Source organism: Macrobrachium rosenbergii, chromosome 2 (genome assembly GCF_040412425.1).
Source record: "Macrobrachium rosenbergii isolate ZJJX-2024 chromosome 2, ASM4041242v1, whole genome shotgun sequence".
NCBI classification, from domain to species: Eukaryota; Metazoa; Arthropoda; class Malacostraca; order Decapoda; family Palaemonidae; genus Macrobrachium; species Macrobrachium rosenbergii.
In genome coordinates, this window is record NC_089742.1 from 75,286,576 (window position 1) to 75,302,103 (window position 15,528).

Here is a 15,528-nt window from a genome sequence, read left to right on the forward strand (position 1 = left end):
TCTTATTTCACATTTTAACAAACCTGAGATAAAATATTTGTAGATCCAATTCATCTCTTAAATGCATCCAGCATCTTCACAAATATAACCTCAGCAAGTTGAATACCCAAATTGAGACACCATGTTAGCAACTTCATAATCACTGTATTATGATATAGTTGAAATGCACCAGGACCTTATTTAGTGACTATTATTGGGCTAGCTCATATATTGTTTTTGAAATATTTAATAAACTGCCATTCTGTACAAACTCCATGACTGCATAAACTGAAAATGCTGTTGGAAAAAATTTTCTTACTGGATTTGTTTCTGAGACTGACTTTCACTGTTGGTTGCAATCTGGATAATACCATAGACATGCTGAACGGTTAGTACTGACCTGCAATCTGTGCATTTGGGGATTATGCCATTTGAAAACACTCTAAAGAAGTTGCAATTTGCTGTATTAAACTTGCTGGTCTGACAAACTAAACAATTTTAAAGTGGTTCTATAGAAACCTTGAAATTTAGTACACCATGACTGTATTACACATTCCACCAAACCCATATGATACTTAAACTACCTGACTAAAGTTGAAAGTTCTAATCTCGTAATAATTCCCATCACTACATAATATTAAAATTTGGTTTTGCAATTTCATACAAATTTACTACAAAAATTTCTTTTGAAAAGTACACACTTCTGCAAAAACTTCAATTTTTATTATACCAGATTCCTGGAAATGAGCTTCAATCTGCACAAATGTCTCCACTACCTACAAAATATATCCAAGAAAAGTCTAAACAGATCTTTGTTATACATGGGAAAAATTATAAACTCTGTATGGAATATATGACTTTCCATCAGTCTTAAAAATAAAATAATGTGTATAATTAATGCAGAAATTATCTCCTTACAATATGTTTATCAACTTACAAAAAACTGGCAAGATTACTCACAATAACCCTTAAAAGTTAAAAGTGGACAGCTTTTTGGACGGTTATATAAATTTCCATAATTTTTCTCTCCTAAATATAAATCTAAAATTAGTAACAAGCAACTCGAGAATGCCAACACATAATAACGATGCCATTTTAAAACATTTGCTGGTGCACATAAACAATGGGTTAATTAAATTTTGCCAATAGAGAAAAGAACTGTACAACACTAAAACCCCTTGATGAAACTTCAAACTAGGTTTGAGCATGCAACAATAATTATTCACTTTGCACAGAATGTAAGTGAACATCAGTGTAGAGATACATGTGCATGTACATTACTGTATAAACAAATTATGCTGTAATTTTGGGATGCAGAACTACACCAAGTCGTCATAATACTGGTGGAGGCAGATTCTTACGATCAACTTAAACCTTCAGGTAACTTTTCTGTTAATGAGAATCCATTTTCTACTTCTCTTCTCAATTCCATGACTCAAAAAACAAGAGACAGAAAGTCACAAAGGCAAAAAGGCAAAGGCAAAAAAAAAAAAAAAAAAAAAAAAAAGATTGATCACACATCAAAATTTTCAAGATATGTTTTGGATTCATTACACATCCCAATAATTGCATCACAAAGAAGAGTGTTACCTTCAAGTCATGACAAGATGTTCATCACATACAGTATAAGGGGATTTAGGAATGTCAGAACCCAAAACAACATTTGACCAATACAACTCTGTGAACATTACTCCCACTGAATGTGGGAGTAATGTTTTTTAGATATGCTTTTTATATCTATTACATACATTACAGGCACACAACTGTTTATTTACCCAACTGACAGCCTATTAAGGTAAAAAAAAAAAAAAAACACTAATTCAGAAACAGAATAACTTACTGTTCATATAAGGCAAAGCCAAGGTTTATATTCTACCTGATGCATAATATTTTTCATTATGCTGGGTTTACACTGAATACTTGGGAGGCTTAGTAACTGATGTTTATACAATTACACCTACATACGTGTATACATAAAAGTGAATATTTATGTATACAATCTGGATGTACATGCAGAGAAGACTCTTCTTGAAGACAGAACAGGATAGCAGTAACATAGATGTAAAAAACTACTTATTGCTAGTGATAACAGAAATATGAACCTATCAGAATACCAATATCAAAAATAAATCAACAGATACTCTACATAAACTATCCCATAAGACAAACTTGGCATCCTTTCATTTATTTGGCATTTTCAAGAGCTTGGATATTTAAGCAATCTTGACAAAAATAAATTCACTATACTCATTACTTCAAGCCTGGTGCCTTCCACAGAAAAAGGGAAAATATTGATAATGTACAACAGTAGACTCACAAATTGCCACAAACATTAGCTTCCTTAGTGAGTAAAAGTAAAACCTGCATAAGACTGAAATCCACTCAAAACATGAATGAGGATCTAAATACTTTAACTTACGTCAACGTTCCTAGAATATTTAAAATTTTAAAAAATTCTAAGCTTTTCAAACTTATTTCGACATAATATGTCTACCGTTTATGACCTCTGCAATAATTTCAAGTCTGCATGTTTGTCTTGTACTGTATTTCTTTCTCTTAAAAAAAATCTATAAATTACGTTAATTAAATGGAAATACTTAAGTACTATCACATTCAACAACTCATGAAAACCTACTGTTGTCTTCCGAAATGCCTGTAACACAATGATAATTTCCTTCTCAAAAAAAAAAAGTAATACAGTGCTGCAGTAAACTACATGACAATTACTGTATTATTGTAAAGAAAATGTTTGTTTCCTCATAGCTTATAGAATTATATATAAACTCTTCATAACCTAAAGGATAACCTTCAAGTTTATTATAAAATGAGAACAGTAAAAAAAAAAAAATGAAATTGTGAATGGCTTCAGGAACACCAACTATAACATTAAAAAATGAGACAATAAAACAAACAGCACTCATTAAAATGAAAAACATAAAATACATAACATGCTTGTAAGCACAAGTACATAATATCAGATGCTAACTTGATTACTCATGGCCCATGAATATTATACACATTTGCTACAATATTGGAATAAAATAAAATTTACTAAAGCTACGTCTCACCTACACTTAAGATGATCAACGTCAGTATCCACCTTGAATTAGGACTGCAATGAATTTCCCTTACTAAATGATTTTCTCTCTTTCAACTCTTGTACTGTTTTACTGTAATGTATAACCTAATATTAATAAGTCATGGATAAATGGCATAAGCTCTCAATATCATTCAATGATCCCTAAAATTCCTAAATAAATCCGACAAAAAAAGGAAAAATAGGATATCATCTGATAATAAACCAGGTTGATTCTTTCAGTAAAAAAAAAAATAAAAAAATAACTAGATAAGTGGGGTCATATTTGTGAGACATTGAATAAAGCTCTACTAAAATAAAATAAATTTCAGGCATTTTTCCAACATAGCAATAAACAAACCTACAAAATATCGTAAAACTATGTAACTTAAATGACTCAAGATCTTGAAAATAAAGTGACAGAAATAAACCAGTAACTTAGGTGACTGAAATAACCTAAAATCTAATGAGTAAATTAAATCAAATTCCTTGACTTAAATGATCTCACTTACAAACGAGAATACACAAGTTCAAGAAACAAGACTGTCTGTGTCGTTTCCTTGTTGCATCTGCACATCCCAACTGGAATTTGCCAAAAGACTTGGAGACAGGGTATCAGTTGAAGCAAATGGTGCTTGAATGGTAGGATATGCAACCACATCTCCCTCTATCCAGCAGTTCAAAGTCCAAAATGAGCTGTTTGGGTATAGGGTTATAATTAGATTTTAAAAAGCTATGACACTGTACTAATGATTCAGCCCATCTTTTAATTATAAAATAAGCATCCAGTAAAAGTTATCAAAATCTTATTCCAGCTACGGAACAGGCATTATTAATAATAATTCGTATAAAGTATTTCAAATACTTTGCACAAGTCTTTGAGATGGTTTGGACATACAATGAGGAGGGGTGAAGACCAGTTACCTAGCAAAGCAGCAGATAAGGAAAGTAATCTTTCAATTATCTGGATTAATAGAGCCAAGGACCCATCAGATCATGGTAAAATCCAGATAAGGGCACTGGACAAGTAAAAAGTCTAAGGGGTGTTCAAAGGTAACTCTGTACCCTTCCTCACCTAACCTCGTCAATACCACATTAACTGTAAACACCCAATATGCTTATAAAAAACTATCAACACTCTTTAAACTGAAAACTTTATGCAAAAGGCAATTATCTACCTTTTTTCCCAAAACTGTAACAAAATATACTGCATAAATACACTCAGAAAGAACATTGTCTCTCTCTTTCTCTCTCTCTCTCATAAAATGTCACAATTCAGTTCGTATGTAGCCTAGCTTGTGTGTACCCACAGCCTACTATGATTTTAAGATCATTAATGTGTTTTTATACACCTATTTTCTTATCATTGTTATCATTTTGTATTACCATACATGAGATACCATATGTGTGTGCAAACTATTGACCTAGGACAGGTGTTACACTTGTAATCATTTGTTTAAGTCAAATAAGCTATTAAAGCTGTATTTAAGATGAAGATAATGGCAATGAAACTCATATTTTACTTACTGAATCCATTTACTTACCAAAAAGATGGGATTACTGCGGTAAGAGGTTAGCAAATGTTCTCTGGGCTATCTAAAATGCAACTCACGATACATGATATATACTCGTATCTCGTATGATAAGATCATGTTTAGGGGACGAAATTTTAAGGGTCACATGTTACGAAAGACACGTGTATACGGATCCTTCATTTGTTTTGCTCATTTCGCCCTATCATGGAAACTGTATTTGTGTATACAGTAAACCTCCAGTATTTGCGTTCTCACAATCCCTGAACTCACGCATTTGCGGGTTTCTCTGTGGAACATATCTACCCATTATTTGCGGAAAATTCGCCCATTCGCTGTATTTTTCACTAAGAAATGTTCACTAATTACTGTATTTTCATATAATTTTCATGAATAAATGCACTTTTTGTGATAAAACTATTAACATACTCAGGTATAAGCATTTTTACAGGGTTTTTCTTGTGTTTAAACTATCAAAATGGTCAGTTCTAAGTGTTTTCAGAGGGATTTTAAGTACTCGCGGATTTTAGCTATTCGTGGGGGGTGGGGGTGTGGTACACATTCCCCGCGAATACGGGGGTTCACTGTAATGCCATGTTTACATCTTTAGTATGTATGGCACTTCTTAAAGATGAACATCCACAGCAGATTCATTTTAACAATGCTACTAAAAAGTAATTGACCATTTTCTGTTTTACTGGAATTACTGTAATGATTTTTCATTTCACCTCAAATTATCACGGAACCTTTACTTGTATGCCTGTGTGTGTTTACATCTACTAGTGTCATTTCATCGATGCTGAAGTCACTGTCTCTTACATAGTGTGGGGGTGTATGTGTCACTCTTAGCACAGTGTCACATTTGCCATTTTTCTTTTTGCTTTGCTTGATCTACTGTACAGTATTTCATTACAAATTTAGGTGTGTGTGTGTTATTGTATAGGCTTTAATGTAATAGATACTTTCTCTCTGTTGTATATTTTTTTTTTTTTGCTTTGTTACAGCAACACTGTACATATACTTTAATAAAATGTGGAGAAATCAAGCATAAAAGCAATATAGAAAAGCTCTAGCAAGGTCAATAATGCCAGCGAATGAGTGTATGTATGTACGCACCCTACACACTCAACTGCATTGATCTTTTGGGTTATTAAAATAAAAATTGAGAAAATACAGTAAAAATATAAACGAGAATAGTGTAAAATATAAATAAAAAAGTGAAGGAGAGTGTGTCGTTACTTCAGTTGTTCTCTCTCTCTATAACGTATCTCAGTACTGTACATATCCTTTAATAAAATATGAATTATTATAAACATAAAAACATTAAACAAAACAAGCCATAGCAAGTGAGATGTCTATCTAGCCTTCTCATTCCCCCCACCCAGCCATGGAAATTGCTCCCCAGCTCCACCCACCTTCCAAAACAACCCCTTCTCTGAGTGAGTTCCCCTACACAGCCTTACTGGCCCTCCTCCCCCATGGTGCTCTGCCCAGCTATCCAACCCAACTCCCCTACCCCACCTTAGAAATTTCTTGAGGCTTCCCCCACCCACCAAATTCCTTTCTCAGTCTGTTTATGTGCAAGCAATGTTACCAACATTTTCCTGAGGCAGTACAGCATTGCCAACTATCAGAGGGTGTTTTTTCAAATTTTTTGAAACATGTATACAGGTATTCCCCTACTTACGATGGGGTTAGGTTCCAAAAAACCCATCGTTTGTTGAAAAAATCGTAACTCGAATAAGGCCTAGCCTACACTAGGGTAATCAATACCATCTATACACATATGGTAGCCTAGCCTACACTACACAGTATACTTTATACATATATGGTATAGTAGTTATTAGTGTCGGCTAATTCTGCAGGTTCAATGCAGATTGACATGATAAGTCAGTATAAAGAGAAATTGAATAACAAACAAGGCCTAGCCTGCACTTTCGTATATCATATATGGTAGCCTAGCCTACATTATACTCTATTCTATTTTCACATAACACGTATTATACATACAGTACATCAAAATAACGAATGTGCATCTTTTCCACGGATCTTTTAAAAAGTTATGTCTTACTACACTGTATCCAATTGTATAAATTTTCATATTGCTTTTGCATTATAAACTGCGATCATAGCAATCAAATGTTTTGGTTTGGGAATCGATCATGCGGTGTTTATTTCGCCGCATTCAACTCGGTTCAGAGCGCATTTCTTGCTTCTAGTTAGCGTAAATGAGTCTCTACATACTTTATTTATAAGGGACATATATATTTTTCGTTATACGAAGTGTTTTTAAGTTGAAATATAACTTAAATATGTCTCGTTATGAAATTAATTTAGCTATTTTTTTTTCGTTAATAGATGACGTTGACGGCTGGCTGTTTGGGGGCATGTTTGTTTTGTGTAAAAAAAAAATCAAGATTCCGTTCACTATTTTCTCTTGATTTCATCATCATACTACGAGTTTTTCGTATTTATCTTTTATCGGCGTGAAAACAGCAGTAATATGTGTTCTTTCATGCCCAGTAATTTTGATTAAAATACTTTCTAATTTTATTTGCGGTCGAGTTTCATCCATGTTGCCAATGCACGATAATTTATAGTCATTAGCAGCTTGAACATTCTTTTCTCAGCTTCAACTACAACTTGCAGCTTAAATTTACTGTAGCAGTATATTTCCTTGCTGATCTTTTCTCCAAAGTGGATAAGAGTATAGTGTAAAAATATATCAGTGGTTAACGTCATTTTTAACATAACTACGGTAATTAACCGTACGATGGTTGAAATACAAGCAAAACAGCTGTTATCCAATTCAGTTATTAGCAAAACAACAGTTTCTCATTCGGTTGTTTATGGCTGTACGCATTTTCGCAAGAGTATAAGGTTACTAACAATACTTTTATCATTCTCTTACTTTTTTAACTAGAAGATAGAATAAAGAAATGGCGAAAAAGAAGTTGGTCTATTGTAAGTTGGTCTCTTTTGCTGTCTGAGACGCTGTTGCCTTTGCCCGCTCGAAATTTAAAAATATTTTCCAAATATTGTCGCATCGGTATTAACTGCTAACTCCATCGTAAACTCGAATTATCGTAAGACCAATTATTGTCACTCATGCACTACCTGTATTTACAAACGCAAAAAAATTGCAAACGAACACTGACCTATTTTGACTTCCGACACAACGAGAGCAAGTGAGGTCGGCTCATTGAATTAATGTACCTATTCCAGCCTCTTGGGCCAATGTATCGTACACCGTACGCTGCCGGATTGTACGCTGTTGCCTGCGCCAGTTGCTCGCGAAATTTAAAAATACATATTTTCCAAATACTGTATTGTCGTATCGATATTAATTGCTAACCCCATCGTAAAAGCGAATTATTATAAGTCAAATTATCATAACTCGAGCACTACCTGTATCATATACCTTTGGGGCCTTGGTCCTTTGTCTGGGTGCATCGGATAATGTCAAAGTTCCGGATAGTGGTGATCGGATAACTGAAGGATTACTGTAGCTGGATGAAGGAGAATAGTGTTAGGGTAGTAATGTATTGTATCTTTGCCTGAGCTTTTTAAGTTCCAATTGCACAACATCCTCAGGGAGACTGTTCCACAGTCCAACATTGTGAGGAACAAAGGACCTCTGAAACTGATAAGTTCTATAGCGAGGCACAGTTACTGCATATTGGTGCTGCTGTTCAGCAAATCTGATTGCTCTCGATAGAAAAAGGGGATCAGGGATCAATGTGAATGATCTGTTCAAATACAACTCATGATACACTGACAAACAAGAGACCATCCACATCAACAGTCCAAGTCATAACTGCTAATATTAAGAAATGGAAACCTACCACCGCAAACCAATCTATCTAAAAGAGATAAAATCACTGGCAGAAGCAGACATCCATACCGGAGAACAGCATTCTAATAAAGGAAGGACAAATGACCTAAAACAGATTGCACTGTAATAAATATAAGAGGCCTTTCATACAACACCTAACTTTCGTGTGACATTTGCTGACACTTTCATTAGATGTTTCTCAAAAGTAAGATGAAAGCCAAAAGTTACACCTAGAATAGTTGAAGCTTCGGACTCATTCAGCAGAGTCCCATCGACTTGGAGGGGAGGTTGGGGTGGAAAATCTGTGTGAGATCTGCTATCAACAGTATTTTTGTTTTACTAGAGTTCAGCCTCATAACCCACCAACTAAACCATGCATTGATCTGCTCCATGTCCTGATTGAGACTGAGGGCAGCTTCATTTCTCATAAGTGGAGATTTTACTACACCCACAAGTGTTGCATCGTCGGCATACTGAACTATCTTGTTTTCCAGGCCAACAACCATATCACTTGTAACAGTGGTCCAAGAACACTACCTGGTGGAAATCCAGACTTAGTCTTGCTTCGCTAAGATCCCATCAACAGCAACTTGTTGCTGCCTACCTGTAAGGAAATCTTGAAGCAATCCTAAAACATATCCACCCACTCCATGATTCTGAAGATTATAAAGATGTGCTTTGTGATTTACTAAATTGAAAGCAATGCTATAATCTATTTGAATTACTCTATACTCAAGACCCTTATCGAGGTTCTCTTACAAATGGCATGTCAATTACAAGGAGCATCGCAGGTACCTAACTGCTTCTGATATGCATATTGACTATCAGCAAACAATCCTTTAGATTCCACATACTTATATAGTGGCTTAAAAATAAGTTTTTCTGCAACTTTGAAAAGCACAGGCAGAATAGAAATTAGCCTGTAGTTACTGCAGTCTGTAGATATGCCACTCTTTAGAACAGGCATTGTATCGCTAAGCTTGTGCTCATCCACAAAGATACTATGTTGACATAAAAATCTATAGAATCTACTAACCTTGGGGGACAACACACCAGAAACTTTTTTAAAAAACAAATGGAAGAACCCATAAGGGTCTTCTCCACCTCAACTATCAAGATTGTCAAGAATTTTCTTAACATCCCTAGAGCAAAATGCAAATTTTGTAAAAATAGGTTCAAGATGACAAATATCAGGGAGAGAGACATCCTCAGCTGACTGCTTAGCTTCAAGAGCTCTACGAAGCAGTTCAGCTTTTTCCTTAAGACCAGTAACCAATCTATCATCATCCGTTAGTAGTGGAGGAATGGAAGATGAGCCTGACCCAAAGACAGACGATGGCAATTTGGTCCACCACAGATGAGGCTGAGTAATTCCTTCAAGTTTCCTCTTTAAATAATTGCTGTAATTTCTCTCAGCTATACGATAAACGAGACAACAAAAATGGTGTAATTTTCATGTGAATGATTTTGTCTTGTGTTGAATTTGGTCTGTTTGTTATGGTAAGCTCTTCTATATGTTATCAAACCATGGCTGGTCATTTGTCCTGAATTTAATTACCTTTCTAGGGACATACCTTACTAAAATAGGAATCAGCATTTCATTTAAGTTCTTCTTGGGATCAGGATCTGATGTAGCATCTGTAATATTAAGTGCCTGACATGCTTCAATAATGCAATCCCAATTGGCTCTAGATTTCAGCCAAACTGTTTTTCCAATGGTAGAAATAGGAATACAGTGATTAACAGATATATCCATCTCAATGTTACAGTGATCGGAAGTCCCTATATACCTGCAGACCTTGGACTTCACAATAGCCGGAACAACTGTGAATATGAGGTCTAATCTATTACCAGAAATATGGGTGGGTTCCTCAATTAGCTGGACAAAATCGGAGGATACACAAAACTCAAGAGTAGACCGGCCATGTTGATCTGTGGAATTTGATTCAAGCCATTCCCTGTGCTTAGCATTGTAGTCTCCACAAATAACGGGAAAGTTGATGTAAAAACATTAATAATAATGATGAGGATGATGTTACTAATATCAATTCCAAATCAATTCAATTTTTAGTGTATCAATGAATTCCACAAAAATAACTTCGAGCAAAATATGTTACACAACCAAATATAGATGTACAGCAGTACTTTAAAATTTTCTATTTTTTTATTACAAAAAATTCTACAAGAAGTCATACAAATGTAGTAGTAAGTTTTATTTGGATGTTTTTCTAAAACTTATCTTTCAGTTAGATTTTTTATCTACTCTTTTTTTTTTTCCCTAGCTTCAACTAGAACTTTCATGGTACACAAAATTTCACAATAGCCTCATTTCTGTCGATGATAGCGGATGAAGCCAACTGAAACCTGAAAAAAAGTCAGGCTCCAATGCTACTGGCACCCTACTGACAACACTCACTTGAACGTTTGTACTGTACTAATATAGCCCTTGAAAGCTTTCTACTAATATACAGCACACTTAAAAAGAAATAATTTAGGATAATTAATGATTATGACAATGCTTTAAGAGAGGTAATCCTGAACAATCCAAAAGGCTAAGGAAAGACTGTGAGCTATAAACTAGTCCGACGTAAGAAGTGAGATAGTCACTTGTGGCTTGGGGAACCATATGCACATGTGGCAAGCTATCAGGAGCAAATCTTATTTTCTTCTACTGAGGGACTGATTACCTAGATTCATACAGATGTGCGAATAAGCTATGTTAAAAGTGATGAGCTTGTGATGATGATGATGATGATGACGATTTATGGAAATTTGGCTATAAAGCCAAGCACTGGGGCACTTTCAGCCATTCAGTAGTGTTTGGACAGCAAGATTAAAGAATGGAAGACGACCTGAGGTACGGTAAAAGGCTAAAAAGTGGATGCAGCTAGGGGTTTGAAGGGATGCTGCAAACAACCTTTAGTAAGGCCTACAATACACAACATGAGGTGTACTGACAGCACTAACCCTTTTTGCAGGATGGGCTTGTGATGAAAATTTACCATTTTCCTCTGAACCACCAGTTAGGTATCAATTTTGTATTTTAAATCATTTTGAACTTGGGCTTAATTACATTTTACACAATACACTGTACAGATCTCTCTCTATATATATATTGTTAATAATTCACACTTCTTTTAGTATGGCTGCCTCCACACTTGCACATGACAGGTACACAGGTAGGTGGCATGTGTGGCACAAAATGAATCCAGTAAGTCGAATGTTAAATTAAACTGTTGAGTAATCTTATAAAAGTTTAACTTCTTATTTACTGAGTTGCTTGGTCAGGATATATCATCTTTATTAAGCAGCTGTTAGTTCACAACAAGAGAAGAGAAATATGGAGCTAACTTGACATTTACATAAAACACACACACACAAAGTAAAGTTCACAGAATTATCACTAGCCAAATATCAATTTGAAAATATTCTCTCGGGAAACAGACATAATGGTATTGGGCACAATGCAGGTAGATACGGGACTATGACTATATTTTCTCCTGACAAAGTGTGATGAAAATTGAATGTCATAAGCATCAAAATATGAGGCATTCTTAGTGGTGGATGTATCACTCACAACAACTTATTTGAGCTGAGATTCAGTACAATAATAAATTCTCCACATGGCCAAACCACATTCAAGAATATTCAGCAAGACTTACATCAATACAATACTGATATATTTATTTTATAAAGTGTCCTGTGCCACTGCCGTGAAAAATCATACCAACACATTCAATTTCTGTCAGGTACCCCATATTTACTCGTTCCACTTATCATACTCCTAAATTGTACTACAAGCAGTCCCTAGTTAACAACTAGGGTTCTGTTCCCGGCCGAGTGCCCATAACCAGAACACCACAATAATTACAGTAATAAATGGCATTTACAACACTGTAAGCGCTGACTGGCACTGATAAACAGCTTACCGACGCCGAAAGTCGCTTCCCAACGCTGATAAACTACCTACTGGTACCAATAAACCACCTACTGATGTCGATAAACTGCTTACCGGCACCAAAAATCTGGTTAATGATGTCTTTAGCCAAGTGTCACAAAACCGAAACATCGTTAACCAATGCTGCTGATAAGCCGGGACTGACAAGGTAGATTGTTCATCTACACTACTGAGATGTTAATTTGCGAGTCAATTATTACTATTATTCAGAAGATAAAACCTATTCATATGGAACAAGCTCACAGGGAAATAGTATTAGAGTGGTAACATATTGCATCTTCTCTTGAACTTCTGAAGTCCAATTGCATGACATCCTCTGGGAGGCTGTTCCACAGTCCAACAGTGTGAGGAATAAAGGATCTCTGGAACTGACAAGTTTGACAGCAAGGCACATTTACTGTATATTGGTGCTGCTGTTCAGTGAATCTGGTTGCTCTCAACAGATAAAAGGGATTAGGGATCAATTGAGAATATGAAAGATCTGTTGAAATACAACTTATGAAAAAGTGACAAACGAGACCATCTGTCAATGGTCCAAGTCATAACTGCTACTATTAGGAAACAGAAACCCTACCACCACGAACCATTCCATCCAAAAGAGATAAATCTCCAGCAGAATCAGACATCCATACCAGGGAACAGTATTCTAGTAAAGGAAGCACTAACGACCTAAAACAGGTTGTACTGATTTTATCACTGTTATAAATATATGAGGCCTTACAAATAATACCTAACTTTTGTGTGGCATTTGCTGAAACTTTCATTATGTTTCTCAAAAGTTATATGTGAGTAAAAAGTTACACCCAGAATAGTTAAAGCTTCAGACTCATTCAGCAAAGTTCCATCCACCTGAAGAGGAGGATGGGGTGGGAAATCTATACGAGATCTGCTAATCATAAGTGTTCTTGTTTTAGAAGGGTTCAAGCCTGAGATAAAAGCAAACTCTAGCTACAGTAGAGAAAATAAAAAGTATGTTGCCTGAAGATTTTGCTTCAAAGTCTATGTGGCAAAAAACTAAGAATCTACTGTACTTTATGAAAATGCCCACAGTCATACTCCGAACTTACGTGAGGTTAGGTTCCAGAACTCCTTGCTCAAGGCGATTTTTCACGTAAGTTTGGCAAGGTCCCTAAAAATGCTAATAAATGCTTATTTCTAGAGTTTAAACACTAAATATGACCGTAATCATAATCATGCTCGCAAAGTATTTTAAATGAAATTAAAGTTACTGTAATATCATTTAAAAGTCAACTTAATACATTACCCTTAAAAAAAGAAATAAATAGTTGAAACAAAAATAGAGAGCTGGAAGAGAATTTCTTTCTCCCCTTCCGACCGATCTATTTTTAGAAGTCTTCTCATCCTCATTTTTATGAACTTCTTTATTCTACATCTTTTTATCTTTGTTCTGAAATGCTTTTTCCTGAACAAACAGTGTTTTTTTATTTGGACTAATACAACTCTTGCCACACAGGTAAAATGAGATCATTTACACTTCTACTGTAGGTGGTAATGAGGTAAAATGAGATCAATTTACTTCGTAGGTGGTACAGGCAAAATGAGATCAATTTAAACTATCTACTGTACAGGTAAAGACGTACAGAGAAATAATGAGTTGTAAAAATGAGCACTAATTACGAGAGAGAGAGAGAGAGAGAGAGAGATTGTCCTTACTTAAGAGAGGGAATCAATTATTACGGAGACAGAGAGAATACCACAAGAGAGAGAGAGAGAGAGAGAGAGTTGTCCTTACTTAAAATATAGTTAAATTATTTGTGAATTTTATGGAGAGAGAGAGAGAGAGAGAGAGAGAGTTATTCTTATGTTAGATATCAAAAGAGGGGGAAATTCATGATTTGTGAAGGAAAAAGAGAGAGAGAGAGAGAGAGAGAGAGAGAGAGAGAGAGAGAGAGAGAGAGAGAGAGAGAGAGAGAGAGAGAGAGAGAGAGAGAGAGAGTTACTTTGTCCTTACTTGAAATATCTAGTTAAATTATTTATAGAAATGTATAAATTTTATAATTACAGTTAATTATTATGGAGAGAGAGAGAGAGAGAGAGAGAGAGAGAGAGAGAGAGAGAGAGAGAGAGAGAGTTATTTGTATTATTTACACATAAAAGCTTGAAAACTTATAAATTATATAAGAATGTAAACAAACAGTTTTGCAGGGTTTCTCGAGGATTCGCAAATGTCGCGTCTGAAAAAATCCCGTATGACAATTGGTTAGGTTCCAATGAAAAGCTCACGTGTCTGTGAATTTGCGCAACTCGAATCATGTAAGGTTGAGGTATTACTGTACAACACTGCAAAATTCTTATTTTCTTCAGGCAGATAACTCAAGTAACTGAATGTCTATATGTAACAAAAATCTCAACATTCTACAAATGAACCTAACAGACTTTGAGACTTCTATGGCTAAACTATAGTGCCAATGACCAGACAAGCTTAGGTAGGTACAAGATATCTAACTAAATTGATCTGGATGAAATGACTAGTTTGAGTGGGTACTATTTAGTAGTGTATAATGAGGCAAGAGAGAAAGGGATTCCATTAAGCAATGTGTATGAACAAAGGAGATAAGTGAATCAGGTTAAAAGATGTGTAAAGTATCTCTTGTATACCCTTGGTAAGTGCTTATGTGTCTATTGAGACACTTCCTTGATGTATAAATAGTGACTCATAGGTAAAAACTTAACATTATGTGCTACTTATACTATGTGCTCTTATACTATGGAACATTTTCATCTTGTGCACCATTTGCAATTATTGTGTAAATGATTTTTTCTACATCTGCATTCCTTGATTAGCCAGCATTATGTCCCCATTGGTCTTTCTTCCTTCATAGTGTATTTAAATACATTTTTACAAAACAGACTTATATTTTTCCTACACTAAACCACTAACCAGGTGCACTATAAATTCTTTATCAGAACCCAGTGCTAGTTTAAGTGCACTAAGATGTGCCTTAAAACTGTCTATTGCCGATATGACTCCAAATTCCTAAACCACTTCACCATTGACAGATTTTACAAGTAATCCTGATTGACAAAATTAGTATCTCCTTCAAAATATGACAAAAGATGCAAACGAAACTAATAAATTTTACCTCAATAAAATATCAACCAAAGGCCTTTTAAAAAGACTGTACAT

At 35.0% G+C, this 15,528-nt stretch overlaps 1 protein-coding gene across 4 annotated transcripts in view; it reads right to left on the bottom strand.

The window, feature by feature from the left end:
* Positions 1 to 680: 680 nt before the first annotated feature.
* The window catches only part of LOC136848689 (uncharacterized), a 54,645-nt gene continuing 39,797 nt past the window's right edge, over positions 681 to 15,528 (bottom strand). For 3 of the 4 annotated variants that reach the window (XM_067121190.1, XM_067121197.1, XM_067121207.1), the window contains one exon: positions 1,882 to 3,751. The gene's annotated coding sequence lies outside the window, so the exon portion shown is untranslated. Of the gene's footprint in view, positions 3,752 to 15,528 lie in introns of all 4 variants that reach the window. The other variant, XM_067121179.1, reaches the window with a different exon arrangement.